The sequence below is a fragment of the Ranitomeya imitator genome, chromosome 7 (assembly GCF_032444005.1).
Source record: "Ranitomeya imitator isolate aRanImi1 chromosome 7, aRanImi1.pri, whole genome shotgun sequence".
Classification (NCBI taxonomy): Eukaryota; Metazoa; Chordata; class Amphibia; order Anura; family Dendrobatidae; genus Ranitomeya; species Ranitomeya imitator.
In genome coordinates, this window is record NC_091288.1 from 176,197,453 (window position 1) to 176,212,934 (window position 15,482).

Below are 15,482 nucleotides of genomic sequence, written 5' to 3' on the forward strand. Positions count from 1 at the left end.
TGAGTCGTATCACGCTGGACGAAAGAGGCGGATGGAGATGGGGACAGCCTCAGATACTAACTGCGCATGCGCCAGATTCCCAGCCCTGCAGTGTGAATACATCAGAACACACTGCGGGGCGAGATCACTAGATCAGCTGATGGGACTTGCAGGGCAGCACGCACTAATCTTTCCTACTGCAAATCATTTCGAGTATAAATGGATCTTTATTCATCCGAATATGAAAAAAAAAGCCCACTTTCCTTTTGTGAACATACAGAAGATCTCCTACTTAGCACTGAAGAGGGGCAAACACCCCTAACATGTGTCTGCAAATGGAGTTTCTGGATTGGCTTCTTATCCTAAATCATGTGGCACGGCTTATTAATGTGTCTATACTGACTTTTAGCTTCAACAAGAAAGGCGATCAATAGCGTCTTTTCACCTAGCAAAATCAGATCTCCTGCTTAGCACTGAAGAGGGACAAACACACCAAAACATGTGTTTGCAAATTGAGTTTCTGGTTTGGCTTATTTTCCTAAATCATGTGGCAAGGCTTATTAAAGTGTCTTTACTGACTTTTACCTTCAAAAAGAGAGACGATCAATAGCCTCTTGTCACTTAGCCAAATTAGATCTCCTCTTAGCACTGAGGAGGGGAAAACAACCCAAAACATGTTTTGGCAAATTGAATTTCTAGATTGGCTTCTTATCCTAAATCTTGTGGCAAAGCTCATTATATTTTCGAGATTGACTTTTAAGATTGTTGCATCCAATAGGTGACGCTAGAGATCGAGTCCTCTTTCTCATTAAAGAGGCTATTTAAAGAATCACTAAAGGAAACACTCTCTAAACAGAACTTTCCATATTCTCTACAGATGCATAGGATTTGGAAGAACCAGATACAGTATTATGTAGGGATAAAATGCATTATGACGCACTTAACTGCTGTTCTAAAAAACCTAAACTACATATTTAGAAGCAGGGCATCCAGAGCCAAAAACCTGAAATGATTGAAAGTTGCTAAAAGGACAAACATCCTAAAAATTGCACAGTCTGCATTTTCACCTTTTGCCTTTCGTCTTAAATCAATGCATAAAGATAGCCGAGAGATCTTCCCAAGGCACTGCTGTGGTGGAAAATAAATCTAGCAGTGTCCTGCTGATTCTAAAGCTTTGTGTGAATGGTTTCATCTGCGCAGATGATGTCACTAGAGCCAAGGTCAAAAATGTGTTATATTGCAAAACTACACTTATCGCATTAAACTCAGCACTTAGAAAAAAAAAAAAAAAAGAAAAAGAAATTCGAGAGACAACTTGGCGTCTCATACGGGCACTGACATCCCTGGGAAAATTTAGAAGCGTTATTCATTACCTTAAGGTCTACAGGGAATAAGAATAGGTTTGAGGGAGAATAGAAGGCCTATTTTTACTTTAAAGAAGCGTTGACATGGAAGACTAGTAAAGATCTGGTCAAAAAGACTAAATCAAGGCTTGATGTCATATTTTTAGCAGATGCCTATCAGCAGATTTTAAAGCATTACACAAATGATTTTTTTAACGATTCCCTTTGTTAGGTATCATGCATGTTAGTGACATGAAGGTAGTTACATACTGACCGGTCTTCATCTTCTCCCGGTTTCAGCGGTGCTCCACGGGACTGCATTTGTGACCTGTCGAATGTCACTGCTGGGTGGAACAGGTCATTTTTCGAATATTCTCGATACAAATTCATGAGACTTAGAATGAGACGTACATTGAGAGAGTAACTGCAGCTCGTCATGGTGATCCGGCAGGTTACAGATGCAGTCAGGTTGTGCCACAACGCACCGGAGTGCCGCTGAAACCAGGAAGAGGCAAGAACCGGTGAGGACGCGACTACTTTCATAATGCATACACACATGAAAATAAACAAAATAACTAGGGAAGTGCTCTAAGCTAGAAAAGAAGTAGAAACTTGAGTGATGGCATGTTCCTGAAAAAGAAGAGCAATGGCAAAGACGAAGAATAACTTAGTTATCCTGATTGCAAAGACATCAAGTAGTTCTACCCATAGGGCTTCATTGTCTTAAAAATAATTTGTCGGCAGGATATTGCTATGTAATATGACAGAAGCATGATGTAGGGGTCAAGACGATGATTTCAGCATGTGTCACTTACTAGACTGCATATTGGTGCTTCAGCAAAATCAGTGTTTTATCAGCAGGAGATTATCACTACTGGACTAGGTGCATCATGCCTCCTAGTCAACTGCTCTACGTAACTCCGCCCCCAGTACTGACAATATACAGTGTACACAGACAACTGCCAATCAGTGGTGTGAGCGGGGTTGTACAGGGCTCAGCATTTTGAGCACTGCTAGATCTGTAGTAGAGAAAACAGGGGTTATGTCAAAATGACAGCAACCAGACCAGCATATGGCACATCACTGGAATCAGGGTCTCAACCCCTACATCATGCTGCTCTCAGAATAAGTAGAAAACGAGCTGATATTCTTTTTTTAATGAGATTTTTATTTACAATACACAATATATAACCCTTTCGCAGAACTATGAAGGGGACAATGTGCTTCACAAAGAGTTGCAACTCAAACTGGGGATAAGTGGGGGTCTCAAAGATAAGACTAATAAGCAAGTGTTTAGATATCCATAACAATATCCCGCTATTGGCTCTTGGTTAGCCAAGCATTTTTGTGATACAATCTTCATATTTTACATAGAAAACACGATGCAATTTCCTATAATTACTTTATAACAAGCAAAAACAAAACCTAAAAAGATGTGAAAGATTTCTATAATTCTAAGTAAAAATATAAATCGTGAACTTAGCCCGCAGTGTTAAACACTTCCAGATTTCTTGCTCTACAGTAAGAAGACGGATGTTTGCTCCTCGCTCACAATACAATTTTATTAAAGGCATCAAAAAATATGTATTCACCAAAAAAAACAGGATCACTCAGTCCAAGCATATGATCATGAATCACACACATTAAATATTAAAATGGTTATCAAAATGTTTGATATTTGGAGCAGATGTTCAAGTAAAAAAACAGACTGTGCTGAAGAATATATGACATTTTTGTGAGTAATCAAACACTAAAATAAAATACATTTATGGCATTTGCTCCTACAAATTGTCTCGTCCATATCTAAAGGGCAAAAGCAAAACACAACATAAATTATACACAACAAGTTGTGCGACAAAGTTACAGAATTGTGTCTGTTTACCCAAAACATATCTGGCTATACTCCAAGGGGGATGGTAAGAGTGCACCTACTGCTTTGTGCTGGGAAGTAGGGGCATTTTACAGCACCTAGACTATTAAAGGGGTTGTCCGGGACTTTAACATTGCTGGCCTATCCTTAGGATAGGTCATCAATTCCTGATCAGTGAGAAAGTGCGACACCTGGCACACCGCCAATCAGCTGTTTCCGATGCTGGTGTTGACCAGAATGGCTCAGTAGTGGAGCTGCACAACACAGCTCCGTCACCTGTATAGTGGTCGCGGTCGGGTACTGCACATCTGCCCCAATTCTAGTTAATAGGAATGGATCTGAAGAACTCTGCTGCAGCCACTATACAGTTGGAGGAGCTCCGATGTTCCACTGATCACATCCAGCTGAGAACGGCTGATCAGCAGGGGTGCCAAGTCTCCCACCTCCATCAACTTGATAAATGATGTATTCTAAGGGTACCGTCACACAGTGGCATTTTGATCGCTACGACGGCAAGATCCGTGACGCTCCAGCATCGTAACAATATCGCTCCAGCGTCGTAGACTGCTGTCACACTTTGCAATGTACGACGCTGGAGCGATAATTTAATGACGTATGTGCGATGTAGAAGCCGTTGGTTACTATGCGCACATCGTATACGATATCGTGCACACCTTTGTTACACCATGCGATCATGCCACCACAGCGGGACACTAGACGACGAAAGAAAGTTTCAAACAATCTGCTACGACGTACGATTCTCAGCGGGGTCCCTGATCGCAGTAGCGTGTCAGACACTGCGAGATCGCAACTATATCGCTGGAACGTCACGAATCGTGCCGTTGTAGCGATCAAAATGCCACTGTGTGACGGTACCCTAAGGATAGGCCATCAATATACGTACGGGACAACCCCTTTAATTCTTAAGTTTACTAAAGGAGATATCAAAAGGCACAAGAAAAAACAAACAAACAACAAATAAATACTCTACTTTGTCTTACGTGCTGAACCCTTTCCTTTCTGTGAAGATAAAAGTGAATTTATATAACAGATAACAATTAGTGATTAGCAAACATACTCCGATAAGAAGTGTTTTCCACGTGCTCGAATATTATGTTTGGGTCCCCGCACCTGCATGTCTCGCGGGGAGTCAAACACATAAACCAAGAGGAAGGTCCAGCTCCAGGTAAAACCAATGCGTTTATTTGAAAGAATAGATTTTTAAAAATACCTCCTTAACGTGAAAAATAGAAAGGTGGGGGATGAAGAACTTCTCTAACAAAGAGCGCCGGAGTCGCGTTGCATTGCCCTCCCCCCCCCCCCACTTTTCTATTTTTCACATCAAGGATGTATTTTTCAAAATCTATTTTTTCAAATAAACTCATTGGTTTTACCTGGAGCTGGACCTTCCTCTCGATTTCTGCAGTCTCTACACCTGGTCAATGTATTCATTGCAGTAGGCACCTGTTCATACCATATGGAGGTGCAGGTCAGGTTTTTTTTTTGCTCTGTTCAGAATTTAGTGACATTTAAGTGATAAAATACACGTTTTCATTCCTGCCCTGCCTCTTTGCATTAATTCCTGAAAATCACCTGAAGGGTTAATAAACTACCTGACAGCAGTTTTCAATATGTCGAGGGGTGCCTTTTTAAAATGGTATTACTTTTAGAGTTTTTCTAGTAGATAGGACTCCCAGAGACACTTCAAACTGGGATAGGTCTCCAAAAAATTTAATTTTGTACATTTCCTTGAAAAAATGAAAAATTATTGCTACATTTTTAAACCTCCTAAAGTGCTAACTAAATAAGATAACATTTTACAAAACAGGAGAGGTTCCTTAAGAAGTTACTGCTTGAAATACTCATGTTTTTTCAACTCCTCCTTTGAATATAGACTAAAGTACCTTGTAGATATTCTAAGAATGCTCCATTTAATTGTTTGTAGCCAGAGATAAATAAAGACGAGACCGCATTGCTGTCTACCACTACATAGTAAGAGAAATAAGATATCCACTTGGCACCCACCACGTGACAAATGTTTGCCCACAGAGGTTTGTATAAGGAGGAGATGAGCGTCCTGGCACCCGGCAACTCAAAATCTAATCTAAAATGGATGTCTTGAGTTGGTCTTGTAGGTTTTGTTTAGGTTCTGTGTAGCAGGGCAGGTCTCTCAGACTAATACCCAAAATCCAAAAGGAAAAGGTTGTCTAACATGGTGGGCCATCTAATATGTTAGTAGTCCTCCTGACCTTCACATAATCTGTCTTGTGAGAAAGTAATTCGGCATGCGGAATTACATCGCCCAATCTTTTTGTTTCCATGAAAGATAGGCTTCCACCATAGATGTCTGGCATTGGCTTATTCAACACTCCCCAACGAAAATATCTGCATGCTCAACCAAGCCAACTATTCAGGTTTATGATGGAGTCGGTAAAGATGACTTTCACCCAAATGAGTATTCTGATACCTAATGTTAGCTGTATGGGCACCTTAAAGGGGTTACTTGAGCATCTAATAATGTTGACTTATACTTGGAATAGGTCATAAGTATGAGATCAGTGAGAGTCTGACACCTGGCACCCAAACAATAAGTTATTTGCTCAGTTTTCTTCAGCTTTCGCTACTCGTTCACTATAGCCATGCTGTAGAGCGCTGTTCAATGTCAGCATCTGGCCTCATAAACAGCTGATCGGTGGGGGTACCGGGTGTCGGACCCCCACCGATCTCATTGATGACCTGCCCAAAGGATAGGTCATCAATAGTAAATGCCATGGCAACCCCTTTAAGTGTTTATTGCCTTTTCCAGAATTGTGATTCTTAGTCTACGATAATAGATCCAGGCAAAGATTCCGACAAAGTGGAGTCTCTCTATCAGCTGAGAAATCTTAAAGTTAAGCTTTTGTATGGCACTTTTAATTAACCCCTTCACCCTCACATCAAACATCAAAAGCTAAAATACATAAGAAGATTTTAATTTTAACAGACTTGATAGTACTAGTATTACTGTGCAGAGTCTCAGACCGTTACATGGCGGCCGAGGAAAATCCCAAGACATCTTCTGCCCTCTAATTCCCCGTTCTTGAGTTTGCTACTTGAGGACAATAAGAATTTGAATTTTAAAAAGGGTTGAACTTGAATTATGGTTTATTCGCTCATTCAGTTTCCTTTTTCAAGGCAACTTTAACTCAGCAGAGGCTCAATGGAGTCTTATCATGCTGCCAAATATAGAAAAGTCTAGCTATACATAGGTACCGCTCATCATAAATGATGGGCAGAACACAATCACACGTTTGGGCTAATAAGCCTTAGCTCCACATCATGTCTTTGCCGGTGTATTAACCATGTAATGCACTCACAGCCGGACCATTTGTAGATGTGATATTATCTGTAATGTAACATAAAAAGGTTGTTTTGCATTTTTGTATTTCAATGAACAGAAGTCAGTTTGTAAGGCCACCAGTGATGAGCGAAGGTGCTCGTATAAGGTGTTATCTGACTATGCTCGGGTGCTAACCGAGTAACTTTGCCATGCTCGAAAAATATGTTCAAGTCCTTGCACCTGCATGTCTCATGGCTGCTCGACAGCCGCAACACATGCAGGGATTGCCTGTTTGCTTTGGCCACAGTTGGGCAAAGCATAGTGCGCAAGCACGAGATGCGATTTGTCTATGCAGGCGCAAGATATCTCACAGTGATGAGGAAGACTCAGTAGGCATCATCCATATCAAAAATGGCAAGCAGCAGCCGGGGGGATGGGTGGAGGACCGAAGCCATTCCCATCGGACCTGAAGGATCTGATTAGCATACAATGCGGGAGAAATCCAAAAGGTTTCTCGGTGCTATACAGAGAAGGAGTCAGGTGGTTATATAAGGAGTTAGGGAATGCAGAGCAGACGCTGAGCAAGATGATATTTTTAGCTGCTATTTGACCAAAGTGGTGACCGGTTCCCTTTAGGTGCCACGTAGAATCACAAAATGTGATCTTGCCCATCTGAGAGGATATCAGTTTAAGTCACGGTATAGATCCTGCCTAATTTGCCTTTATTTGCAAGTTTGGTACAATGTAAGTTAAAGGGTTATTCTCATGTTCAATCTTCCGGAGCGCAACGGTCCTCTGCCTCCTGATTTCCTGCTTCCCGGAGGAAGTGCGCTCCTGAATGAATGACAAATTAGGCAGATTAAGAGGAATACAGAAGAACTGAAGCAGACAGGATTCAGCAAAGTGGCCATATTTAGAGCAGCACTTACAAGCTCTTGTGGAAAGAGTGTAAGCGCTGCACTCCTTGCCTAGGATGCCGTTAATAGATGATAGACTGCAGAGGTGGCCAGTAATCCATAAAATAAGATATGAGCACACAGAGGATTTTGCATGGATTGTAAAGTTGTTTGTTTTTACAAGTACTTTGCAATTTTACATATTTATGATGATGAGAAACCCATTTTTAAAGAGAACAGGTCACTTGATTTCCTTAAATAAGGTTATGTGCACATAACGTCTATTTCCGGCGGAATCCACAGGAAAAAAATAATTTGAAAAATTGCACAGTACTGTTAATTCTATTACTACTTCTTTTAACCACTTCATGCTGCAAAAAAACGTGAAGTAGTAAAAAGAAATAACATGTTTATTGTTTAGGTGGCTTAGTGTGGAAACCACCCTCTCTCTTTAACAGAAGTTGCCAGAAAAAAAATGCCAAAAAGATTACAAAATTGCTGCTGGAGACGCTTCAGCAAAAAGGCCGTCAACTTGTTCCTGAAACGGTTTTGTGAAAGAAAACCCAGGCAATGGCACTGCTGTCACATCATACACATTACTTGCACAAACCATTGACTACCATAGCATTATATTACTTTGCAATGGTTTTCATAACATGCGGCATGTTGGCTCTGAAGCTGAGCACTTCACCCTAACCGCACCCACCAGAAGACCCGGGGGACAATTGATATACATCACATGCACCATTATACAGTCATGGCCAAAAGTATTGACACCGCTGCAATATATATATATATATATATATATATATATATATATATATTTCCACACCAAACATAAAAAAGGGGGTGGACAAAAGTATTGGCACTGTTCGAAAAATCATGTGATGCTTCTCTAATTTGTGTAATTAACAGCACCTGTAACTTACCTGTGGCACCTAACAGGTGTTGGCAATAACTAAATCACACTTGCAGCCAGTTGACATGGATTAAAGTTGACTCAACCTCTGTCCTGCGTCCTTGTGTGTACCACATTGAGCAAGGAGAAAAGAAAGAAGACCAAAGAACTGTCTGAGGACTTGAGAAACCAAATTGTGAGGAAGCATGAGCAATCTCAAGGCTACAAGTCCATCTCCAAAGACCTGAATGTTCCTGTGTCTACCGTGCGCAGTGTCATCAAGAAGTTTAAAGCCCATGGCACTGTGGCTAACCTCCCTAGATGTGGACGGAAAAGAAAAATTGACAAGAGATTTCAACGCAAGATTGTGCGGATGTTGGATAAAGAACCTCGACTAACATGCAAACAAGTTCAAGCTGCCCTGCAGTCCGAGGGTACAACAGTATCAACCCGTACTCTCCGTCGGCATCCGAATGAAAAAGGACTGTATGGTAGGAGACCCAGGAAGACCCCACTTCTTACCCCGAGACATAAAACAGCCAGGCTGGAGTTTGCCAAAACTTACCTGAAAAACCTGAAAAACTTACCTGGTCACATGAGACAAAAGTAGAGCTTTTCGGGCAAAGGCATCAACATAGAGTTTACAGGAGAAAAAAAGAGGCATTGAAAGAAAAGAACACGGTCCCTACAGTCAAACATGGCGCAGGTTCCCTGATGTTTTGGGGTTGCTTTGCTGCCTTTGGCACTGGACTGCTTGACCATGTGCATGGCATTATGAAGTCTGAAGACTACCAACAAATTTTGCAGCATAATGTAGGGCCCAGTGTGAGAAAGCTGGGTCTCCCTCAGAGGTCATGGGTCTTCCAGCAGGACAATGACCCAAAACACACTTCAAAAAGCACTAGAAAATGGTTTGAGAGAAAGCACTGGAGACTTCTAAGGTGGCCAACAATGAGTCCAGACCTGAATCCCATAGAACAACTGTGGAGAGATCTAAAAATGGCAGTTTGGAGAAGGCGCCCTTCAAATATCAGGGACCTGGAGCAGTTTGCCAAAGAAGAATGGTCTAAAATTCCAACAGAGCATTGTAAGAAACTCATTGATGGTTACCGGAAGCGGTTGGCCGCAGCTATTTTGGCTAAAGGTTGTGCAACCAATTATTAGGCTGAGGGTGCCAATACTTTTGTCTGGCCCATTTTTGGAGTTTTGTGTGAAATTATCAATGTTTTGCTTTTTGCTTCATCCTCTTTTGTGTTTTTTCATTTAAGACAAATTAAATGAAGATAATAATAATACCAAAGAATTTGTGATTGCAATCATTTTCAGGAAGAAAATGAGTATTATCTGACAGAATTACAGGGGTGTCAATACTTTTGGCCATGACTGTAACTTCAAAATGCGATAACTATCACAGTTGTAAAACTATAGTAGTGCTTTAGGGCCTAAAAAGAAAGTTACAGGTTCACTGAAAAAAAAAGTATTAATAAATACAATGTGTCACTTGCCCTATTCTGCAAAAAAGCAAGATATAACCCAAATTCCCCGGCATTAAATATATATTTTTTATTATTTTGATCTTTATTACTTCTTATTACCAAGTTTTATCGAAATATTAGTTTGAACAACAATCGTACTCTAAGCATTTAAAGTGACATAAGATGCATTTTATTTTTTTATTTTTTTTTAAAGATGGTCTATAGATTAGGCTTCGGACAGCTGTCTGAGTTTCTAATTTTGTGTGACATGCATGAAACAAAAAACGTGCCAAAACATAGCATTGAATAGCGCTCTGATTGTGCAATGCAAAGCTCGCCACCTGCTATCCTAGTATAACTGAACATCTGACTGCAATGTACACAAGAATTCCAACTAAAAATAAGTCTTCATCTACGATTTATTAATGAGCTCGGATCAACTAGGAGAAAAAGTATAGAAAAACGTCTAAGCAGCAGCGCCACTGAGCGCCCATGTTATGTAGCACATGGAATCCACAGTACCAGTGTGGTCCCTTTGAACACAGGTAAAATCTTGGATGCAACATACAGGAGGAATGGATGAGTTTAGGTCTTCAATGACTCTTCATGTGCTTGAAAAGTGCAGTGGGTGAAAAAGCCATACAAATCTGATTACACCAATATGAACAGGCTCCTAATATTTCAGGTTTAGTAAGATATCTGCCTATTAATAATGCCGTACATGAATGGAGGATAGTTATGTTTTTATCGTGTAGGGAACAGTCCTTAAAGGGAATCTGTCACCAGGTGTTACGCCGTTAACAGCGATAAAGGAGCAGGACGGCGTACTGGGACCCGCACCTGTCCCTGCCACTATAATGGGGCCCTGACTTTCCCTTATCTCTCGGGTACCTATGATGGTTAGGAGGCCTGAGCCGCCAGCGTATCCTTGTCTCCTGTGCAGGCCCTATCAATGGCCCCCTCACCCCCCAAAGGAGGTGGACTGCACCAGTGTATAAATAAAACAATAAACAGGGTATACAGACAAGGCAACTAAAAGTATCAAACTCACCAAATGCTCACACAACCACAGAAGTAACACATAGAAAGAAAAAGAAGGAAAAAACTAGGAAGGAATACAGGTTTAACATGCAACCAAAACAGCAGACACCAGTCTCTGTAAATAAACCTCCAAGCTCCTAATACACCACGCTCCTTCAACCTCCAAGCCAGGCAGCTGATCTGATCACTGACAATAGCTGAAGTCAAGGCTGGGTCTATATAGAGGAGGAGATTACAAAATCACCTTCAGCTGAGAGACCCAGCTCACAGCAACTCAGCAACAGATTAACTCCTGCACTGCTGGCACAAAGCAGCCACGTCAGAATACAGGAGAAGAGCTTCTGATCACTGTGTGTGAACGAGGCCCATAGCGCTGCAGTTCTCTGGAACCTCTCTGTCGTGGTAGCCCCGTGACACCAGGTTTGACCGCTATGACCTGAAATGCATCATTACTGAAAACCACTAATAAAATGGCTAGCTTCAGCAGTTCTTGGCACAGACTTTCACTTCAGACTTAGTGCAGCCACAGAGTCCCGATCAATCCAACCTTCTTTATGACTACCTTTGGTATCGCCATAAACGTACTGATCAGTCGACCAAAGCTACCTGGTAATTTTTAAAGAAAAATTAGTGTCTTAAAGTGAAGGTACCGCTTTTGTAGGTCATTAATAAATCACTGTAATGTAGCATAACATGCTGCTATAAGCAAGTTTGAAATGCATGTGAAACAGATTTCATGTGTTATATGAGTTTAAAGAATGCACTGGGGGCTGACATCTTGGTTTTGCAGCAGTAGCAGGGCATTATCAGTGTCAGATTACGGCACCCCATGGACATAGGAGATAATAGACCGGCGCTGACCCTATCTGTAACATTGCAGCAGCATAAGCAGTGAGCTGGGCACGCCTCTGTGGGCTTTACAACTCACTGCTGTAGGTGTGACTAGCTGTCATTTTATTATAGCCCTGTGCTCTCTATCTCAGGACAGAAGAAGCCCTCACTGCTCCTCTGTACTCCAAGTAGGCACATCCTCTGCTCCTCACACACTGCCCTGTGTGCTTCTCCTGCTGTGTCTCTGCCTCCCCCTCACACACAGTCCCTGTGATCTCCTGTAAGCTGCACTCACAGCCTGCAGAGAGGGAGGTGACACCTGGAGAGAGAGCAGGGCAGCTGACAGGACAGGGATTAAGGTGGGGGAAGGGGGATGGCAAGAATGTTATTCACAAAAAATGCTGCTGAGCCCACTGTGTTCTGCTCCTCTGTAAACAAGCTGTGCCTCTGATGCAGTAACTGCTGGTGATAGCAAGTCACAGGGCAGTCACACACAAAATGGCGCTGCCCTGTGATGCTGCTCTTCATTCTGCCCCAGGGATATTAGAGCACCCAAAAGGGGAGGGAAATGGTGATGTCAGCAGTTACTGCCCCAATTTTGCTGCTAACAGTAAAGCTGCTAAATCTTACTATAGCTGCTTGAGGTCTAAAACGGAAAATGCTCCCCCTAGTGGTAAATATGTATATTTGTAGAAAAATATATAATATTTTTCATATAGAAAGGTTTGCAAACAGTGCAAACATTGCATTAATACATTTTAATTACTATTTTAAGCTTAATTTCACAAAAAAACAAAATACAAGAAAACTGGTGGCAGCTTCCCTTTAAAAAAAGCAAAACAAAAAAAGGCAGAGTTGCTGTTTTATTTTCCCAATTCCATTCCAATTTAAAATTAATATTTTTAATATATTTTTGCAGTCATTCAAAACTCCAAAAAAAAAACGCCCTCATACTATGTATATGTCAACAGAAAAACAAATAATAAAAATAAGAAAGTTATTTATCATTTTTGGAATAAACAGAAGAAAAAACGAATGCACAAAAACCATTAAAAAAAGCCCGCTCCTGAAAAGGGTGTTCAGAATTTATGTGAATTAAACTTATTTAGTAATGAAAATTACACAAGTTTTTAATATATTTGCGTTACGGTTCTTTACAGCATGCACATTTCCGCTTGTGTGAAAAGTTACAAAGAAGTTTTCCAGTGGAACAAAAATATTTTCCATTGTGTTAGAAAAATTATATAACATTTGTTGACCGTTGGGGTATTATAGTGGCAGCAGGGGTATTATAGTGACACTTTTGAATATATTAATATATTTTATTGTTTGCCCCAATGTCCAAGATTGAGGGCACCTTTTGTGAACTCAGCGGCTACACTCCTGCGTTATGCTCGACAAACGAGAACATTTCAGGTGCTGGCACGTGACCATCAATGTGTGTGGATGGGGCTGGCTGACTGGATGATTTTAATAGCTAAACCAGCCCTCTCCTCCATCTTTGCATCAGCCATAAGAAAGGCACATTTCACAATCTAAGCTTTCGGGCAGATCCTTTAACCCCTTTACCCCCAAGGGTGGTTTGCACGTTAATGACCGGGCCAATTTTTACAATTCTGACCACTGTCCCTTTATGAGGTTATAACTCTGGAACGCTTCAACGGATCCTGGTGATTCTGACACTATTTTCTCGTGACATATTGTACTTCATGATAGTGGTAAAATTTCTTTGATAGTACATGCGTTTATTTGTGAAAAAAACGGAAATTTGGCGAAAATTTTGAAAATTTCGCAATTTTCAAACTTTGAATTTTTATGCAATTAAATCACAGAGATATGTCACACAAAATACTTAATAAGTAACATTTCCCACATGTCTCCTTTACATCAGCATAATTTTGGAACCAAATTTTTTTTTTGTTAGGGAGTTATAAGGGTTAAAAGTTGACCAGCAATTTCTCATTTTCACAACACCATTTTTTTTTAGGGACCACATCTCATTTGAAGTCATTTTGAGGGGTCTATATGATAGAAAATACCCAAGTGTGACACCATTCTAAAACCTGCACCCCTCAAGGTGCTCAAAACCACATTCAAGAAGTTTATTAACCCTTCAGGTGTTTAATAGGAATTTTTGGAATGTTTAAATAGAAATGAACATTTAACTTTTTACACAAAAAATTTACTTCAGCTCCAATTTGTTTTATTTTACCAAGGGTAACAGGAGAAAATGGACCCCAAAAGTTGTTGTCCAATTTGTCCTGAGTACGCTGATACCCCATATGTGGCAGTAAACCACTGTTTGGGCGCATGGGAGAGCTCGGAAGGGAAGGAGCGCCGTTTGACTTTTCAATGCAAAATTGACAGGAATTGAGATGGGACGCCATGTTGCGTTTGGAGAGTCACTGATTTGCCTAAACATTGAAACCCCCCACAAGTGACACCATTTTGGAAAGTAGACCCCCTAAGGAACTTATCTAGAGGTGTGGTGAGCACTTTGACCCACCAAGTGCTTCACAGAAGTTTATAATGCAGAACCGTAAAAATAAAAAATCATATTTTTTCACAAAAATTATATTTTTGCCCCCAATTTTTTATTTTTCCAAGGGTAAGAGAAGAAATTGGACCTCAAAAGTTGTTGTCCAATATGTCCTGAGTATGCTGATACCCCATATGTGGCAGTAAACCACTGTTTGGGCGCATGGGAGAGCTCGGAAGGGAAGGAGCGCCGTTTGACTTTTCAATGCAAAATTGACAGAAATTGAGATGGGACGCCATGCTGCGTTTGGAGAGCCCCTGATGTGCCTAAACATTGAAACCCCCCACAAGTGACACCATTTTGGAAAGTAGACCCCCTAAGGAACTTATCTGGATGTGTGGTGAGCACTTTGACCCACCAAGGGCTTCACAGAAGTTTATAATGCAGAGCCATAAAAATAAAACAAAATTTTTTTCCCACAAAAATTATTTTTTAGCCCCCAGTTTTGTATTTTCCCTAGGGTAACAGGAGAAATTGGACCCCAAAAGTTGTTGTCCAATTTGTCCTGAGTACGCTGATACCCCATATGTGGGGGGGGGGAACCACCGTTTGGGCACATGGGAGGGCTCGGAAGGGAAGGAGCGCCATTTGGAATGCAGACTTAGATGGATTGGTCTGCAGGCGTCACATTGCGTTTGCAGAGCCCCTAATGTACCTAAACAGTAGAAACCCCCCACAAGTGACACCATTTTGGAAAGTAGACCCCCTAAGAAACTCATCTTGATGTGTTGTGAGAGCTTTGAACCACCAAGTATTTCACTACAGTTTATAACGCAGAGCCGTGCAAATAAAAAATATTTTTTTTTCCACAAAAATTATATTTTAGCCCCCAGTTTTGTATTTTTCCAAGGTTAGCAAGAGAAATTGGACCCTAAATGTTGTTGTCCAATTTGTCCTGAGTACGTCGATACCCGATATGTGGGGGGGAACGACCGTTTGGGCGCATGGGAGGGCTCGGAAGGGAAGGAGCATCATTTGGAATGCAGACTTAGATGGATTGGTCTGCAGGCGTCAGATTGCGTTTGCAGAGCCCCTAATGTACCTAAACAGTAGAAATCCCCCACAAGTGACCCCATATTGGAAACTAGACCCCTCAATGAACTTATCTAGATGTGTTGTGAGAACTTTGAACCCCCAAGTGTTTCACTACAGTTTATAACGCAGAGCCGTGAAAATAAAAAATCTTTTTATTTTCCCACAAAAATTATTTTTTAGCCCCCAGTTTTGTATTTTCCCAAGGGTAACAGGAGAAATTGGACCCCAAAAGTTGTTGTCCTATTTGTCCTGAGTA

At 41.1% G+C, this 15,482-nt stretch overlaps 1 protein-coding gene across 3 annotated transcripts in view; it reads right to left on the reverse strand.

Annotated features, from left to right (window-relative positions):
• SNX29 (sorting nexin 29) overlaps window positions 1-15,482 on the reverse strand; it is a 597,835-nt gene that overhangs the window by 402,970 nt on the left and 179,383 nt on the right. The window lies entirely within an intron of this gene.